We start from the raw sequence: 6,000 nt of genomic DNA on the forward strand, positions 1-6,000 counted from the left end.
ATTCCAGGTAATGGGGCATGAGATTGGCAACTTATTCTCAGATGATTGAGAAGAAAATTAAGTTTATCTGTACTAGTCTTATTACTTTTCTTTAAGACAGTGGGTACGATCCATGTGAGAGGGAGAGTGGATTTTTAGAAGAGGAAGAATAATCCATGGTACACAGGTCCTGAGAAGGAAGAGTTGAAGCAAAGGAAGTTTAAGAAGAAATTTAGAATCGTTGTCATGTTGTGTGGGAAAATGAATCAATCAAGAGAATTAGAAGATTGCCAAGCATATTTGGGGCCCATAACTGGATGGTGATTATGAACAAAACAATGCCATGACTTTTAAGCACATTCAAAAACTGAAAAAATGTAGCATTTAAAACAGATTTGTAAGGTTGAGTGCATATCCAACTCATTAAGCACGTTTATTTCTAATAACAGATAAGCTATCCTTTATAGTATCTCTTCCCCGTTACTTTTTTTGTTTTTTTTTTTTTTGAGACAGAGTCTTGCTGCAGTGCAACGGCACAATCTCGGCTCACTGCAAGCTCCACCTCCCGGGTTCATGCCATTCTCCTGCCTCAGCCTCCCAAGTAGCTGGGACTACAGGTGCCCACCACCACGCCCGGCTAATTCTCTTCCCCATTAATTTTGAGAAAAACTTGAATGACTGTGAAGGATATTAGAAAAATATAGTTTAAAACTCACAAAACTATGAAGTTAGTTTATGTATATGTATATGTGTGTATATATAAATATGCATATGCACACATACACATGTATATTTCATTTTAATAAAAAAAACACAGGTTATTTAAAATATAATTATTCAAGTACTTCAAGACCAATACATTTGGCATTAGTAACTGCTTAACTGAACTAAACTGAATTTATTTACAAATTGTCACCCTCTTGATAAGATTTGAGCAGTGGAAAGGGGTAAGAGAAACAACTGCATAAAAATATCAAATCCAAAAGTATTATTAGCCAGCTGAAACTCAATTATGATATAAAGAAAAATTCCTTTTGAATACCAAATTCCGTGAAACAATGGGATACTTATCAAAGTGTAATTTGTATATTTTTTCTTTTCAGATCTCTAGGTGAAGGATGTCTTTACTTCACACATCTTCATCTGGGATCTATAATGCTCAAAAGAGATTATGTCTCCAGTTTATTTATTTGCATTATTTCTTTTCTAGTATATATCAAGTGGTAACACTCTTGGTCTGGTTTTCCTGAGATGCATATTAGAACTAGGACTTGACTTAGCTCAGCAAGCAACTAACTTCTTGGGATATTGTCACTGAAGTTTTGTACTATGTGGTTGTGTGTATGTTCTAGACATACATGTATGAAGTAAAGTTCTTCTTGGCAAATTGGTGGTTGGGGGAGGACAGGGTTAGAACTGTATCTACTGGTTTTTAGAGGTGTGCCAGATGTACTGTTCAGTGGAAAAAAATATGCATAGTATGATTCTATTTCCATACCAAAAAGAGAGGAACTCCCTATAAATGTATATCCATGCATATGTACAGCTGTATTAGCAAAGAGAAAGATGTGGAAGGATAAATCTGCTATTACTTGTTCCACGATGATGGGCGAATTGAGAGGATGACAGTAGAACCACAGGAATGGTTACAGACTCTGCTTACACAAAAGACTATATACAGAAGTTCATGTGTAATATATAAAAGTGTTCATAATTTTGTTCTCAATATCACTTACTTCTCTTCTGAAGAGCTGGAAGATATTTGTTCCTCCTACTTAATCTGCCAAGGATGTCATTTTATCGCTGACTACCTTGATAGGGTTTGTCTTTAAAACAGTGTCTTTTTGTGTCACTAGGAAAGTACACTGTGAAAGGGACATATTGCATGTAAGCAGTGTATGTCAAATTCAGTACATGCTCTACCCATGAAGAACACTTCAGTTAATTGACTGGCTAGCAAAATTACATGCAGAGTACTTGAAATTATGTAGGATTTAAGAAAACCGCCGGGCGCGGTGGCTCAAGCCTGTAATCCCAGCACTTTGGGAGACCGAGACGGGCGGATCATGAGGTCAGGAGATCGAGACCATCCTGGCTAACACGGTGAAACCCCGTCTCTACTAAAAAAATACAAAAAACTAGCCGGGTGTGGTGGCGGGCGCCTGTAGTCCCAGCTACTAGGGAGGCTGAGGCAGGAGAATGGCGTAGACCCGCGGAGGCGGAGCTTGCAGTGAGCCGAGATCCGGCCACTGCACTCCCCAGCCTGGAAGGACAGAGCGAGACTCTGTCCTCAAAAAAAAAAAAAAAAAAAAAAAGAAAACCCTTCCAAGTAGCTTACATCAAATTTTACCAACTGTGGTAACCATTTGTACAGATCCCTTAAAAAGCTATAAAATGTGACCCAAATATAATTTAAAGCCAGAAGTGTTGAACTGAAGAAGAATTGTGTATCTCCCACAATACACAAATCAAGTAGAATCCTGCAAATAGTGTTCTTCTGGGCATGAGACTGAGTCAGTGTGAAATTTGGCTAAACTCACAACCTTAATTAGAGAAGAGAAAAAATTAAAAGTTGGTTTTCAAACTATAAGCCCCTAAAAGGTAAAAACTAAGAACTTCTACATTTGATCAACAGAGTAGACCAAAATTGCCCACTTCACCTTTTCACATGACAATCATATGGAGTGTAATCATACACCCAGGTTGGACCAAGGGTAGATATTAGAAACATTTTACATTCACAACTAAAGTCATTTTGAAAACAATGAAAAGAGGCCAAAGTTAAGTCTGACAAATGCTTAAGAGTTTTCTAACACGGTCCAGACATCTACCTATTCCTACCCTAGCTTCAGCAAGAATTATCTTCACACAAAATCATAAACTAGGAAATTAGCTTTCATTGATGGATCAAAGAGCAGTACAGGGGATCCTTCTGCATAAGGCCACAGCAGCAATTTCGGACAATAATAAAATAAGGAATCCTTTATTATCTATGTCTATATAAATATTATATCTGTATACATTTATATTATGATAACAGCTATAATTTATTGACTGCCTGTTATGGGTCAGGCACTTTGCCAGGTGCTTTAAATACTTTATGATACTCCTCAAACAACTCTGTGAGGTAGGCATTGCCTTTCCTGTTTTAAGAGTGGGGACCAGATTCAGGTCTGCAATTTGCTCCAAGCCACCCAGCTGTTCAAACTGAAGGCTATCAGATTATAAAAGTCCATGGTCTCTTGGCTATACCCCAGGGAGTTTGTGCATGTTGATCACTGAGCCTGGAACGAATTTAGGCTCCAGTCTATGGCTACAAAACAAACAGGAGAGGCAAAGTGGGTCTTCCACGAGGCAGGAGCTGCCTCAGGCAATCGGGGGAGAGTGCTGCTGAGTTTTCCTTTAGTCCAAATGTTCCTTCTGTTCTCAGATTGTTCAGAGAGGACTAATTCTTCCCAACAATGCTTCCAGTTCAGTCCCCACTTGCAAGCAAAACTCAAGAGCCCCAAATTTATAGCTTTATTCTGAAAAAAACCAGTTTTGCTCTCAGTGGGGCCCTTCAAATTTGTAAGACCTCCTGCCATTTTCTTTCTCCAAATCCATCACCAACCAAGTGAGAGACAGAGGGTGATTCATTCTATATCTCCAAATTGACCTAGATAGTAGCTCCATATAAACAAGACACTCATGTCTACAGATTTTATTAACTTAATAGTGGGTCTTATTCAAGTATTATTTACTTGCTATGGTGTCCAGTTTGGTCACCACCAACCCACATGGCTCTTGCACACATGAAATGTGACCAGTCTGAATTGAGACGTGCTGTAAGTGCAAAACATACACCATATTTTCAAGACTTAGTATGAAAAAAGGGATGTAAAATATCTTATCAACAAGCCAGGTGGTGGTGCATGCCTAGAGTCCCAACTACTTGGGAGGCTGAGGCAGGAAGATCTCTTGAGCCCAGAACTTTGAGACCAGCCTGGGCAACATAGTGAGAACGTGTCTCAAAACAAAAAAAAAAATCTTATTAACAATTATTTTATATTAGTTACATGTTGAAATTAAAATATGTTCGATAGGTTAAATAAGCTGCACTATCAAACTTAATTTCACCTATCTATTTCTATTCTTTTAAGGTAGTTACTAGGAAATTTAAAATTACATATGCCACTTCCATTATAGTTCTATTGGACAGTCCTGGTCTAGAATGAAGGCTTGCCAAAGCTATTTAAAGACTGTTAAAGTTCTGTATCATACACAGGTTCTTTTCGTTTCAGTTTAATCCTAGAAGGAAGAAATGTATTAAAATTGCAGCTATATAAAATCTTCGATGGACTAAAACTAAGGGGGAAAAAGAGGAAGCAGGTGGGTTTGAAAGAAGGAAAAAAAGGGGTATCCAGCATTTTCTTTTAAAAGCGTGATTCTTGATTTGTTTGGCGGCACAAAGTGATTGTCTTATGTTTCTCACACTGCTTGAGTCAAGTAGTCTGTATAGAGGCTATTCCTGGATCTTAGCTGAAAGCTGTTGCCTTTCCAATTGTTTAACTGATCACTTCTGAGCGACAATTATAGCTCATTGTTAGGCCCTCTTAAAAATCCACTGACATCCATCCAAAAAGTTATAGCTTACAGGTCAGGGAATATTTATGTGATATTTATAGTCTGTGAAGAAAACCCTGGGGAACTGCCAGTAGGGAGGATTATTTACCAATTTCTTATTCATCAAGTTTGAATTTATTTGAGATTTATATCCAAAAGACATTTTGTAATCCTGTGTAACTCTGATGTGTGACGATAATTGTGCATGTTTGTCAAGTTCAAGGAAAAAAAAAATCTTTTTTCTTTTAAGAGTGGGGCTGGGAACCCTGGTTGATTCCACTAAAACATCACAGACCAAAAAAAAAAAAAATCCACTCAAGGAAGTAGTGTTACATACTTGAAGAATTTTCTGAAGTTAGCCAAGAAAAATAAGCTACGATCAAGGAGGAAAAGCTGGAGTTTCAGTTTTCTGGAGATTGTACTTCCTGGTAACATAAAAACGAAAGTTAAATTCTGAAAAATTCAACTATGAAGTTAGCATCACATAAGAAACAATGGAAAATATTTAACTATGTGCATATGTTTGTACACAAACAGAAATAGATATAAACAGACCTTAATTAGCATTGTAGACTTTAATTATCTCTGTACAGTAATTGGGAATGGTTTTGTTCTGATTTATTCCATAACACTTACTGTGTTCTGTTAACAACTCATTTTTTTCCCTTCCAGCCCGTAATAGAAGGCTTTTACTGCATACTTTATTACATCTGCTTCTCATTTAATGACCATTGTTCTGGTCTGTCAGAGCGAGTGGCTATACAACTTCCCAAATCTGCAAGATTAAGCAAATATTTTGACAATGCCTAGTTTCTTTTTTCCTTTTTTTTTTTAACATACCAAATAAAATAAAAGAATTTTACTTACCCACACAACATTAGGAGAGTCCTTAATCTAACGACAATAAAGAACCAAGCGGCAGCAAAATGTACTTCATGTGGCAAAATACATCAAGCAATTTTCTGTCCCATTTCACTTAAAAAGTCCTAAGAATCCTGCCTGAACCACACAGCTGGGGTTCATGGGAGCACTCCTGGACTGCAGGGAGGTTGTGGGCCCCTGGGCAAACCACCTGGAGACCTTCAAGCTTCTAGAATGAGACAGAGGCCTTCTGCTCATTTTGGAAGGCCCCGGAAGGTAAGCTGAATGATAGGTGTCTGAATCACTCACTGTGAAATGTCATTTTTAAAAATGGTCATGCTACATACAAAATTGCAATACCACTGATGGCATAAGGACCAGGGTCATTACTCTCCCCAAAGAAGGTGGATACAAATACACAAACAGAAGCATTTCTAAGCAGCTGGGCAGAGATACAGAGAAAACAGGATACAGAGAAAAATCTATTAACCCATAGGCATTCATTAATTCTACAAACGATCTAATGGCGGGAAGCAGAAAATAAACAAATAAACCAAC

This window comes from Rhinopithecus bieti, unplaced genomic scaffold, assembly GCF_001698545.2.
Source record: "Rhinopithecus bieti isolate Rb0 unplaced genomic scaffold, ASM169854v2 scaffold_2723, whole genome shotgun sequence".
Taxonomy (NCBI): domain Eukaryota; kingdom Metazoa; phylum Chordata; class Mammalia; order Primates; family Cercopithecidae; genus Rhinopithecus; species Rhinopithecus bieti.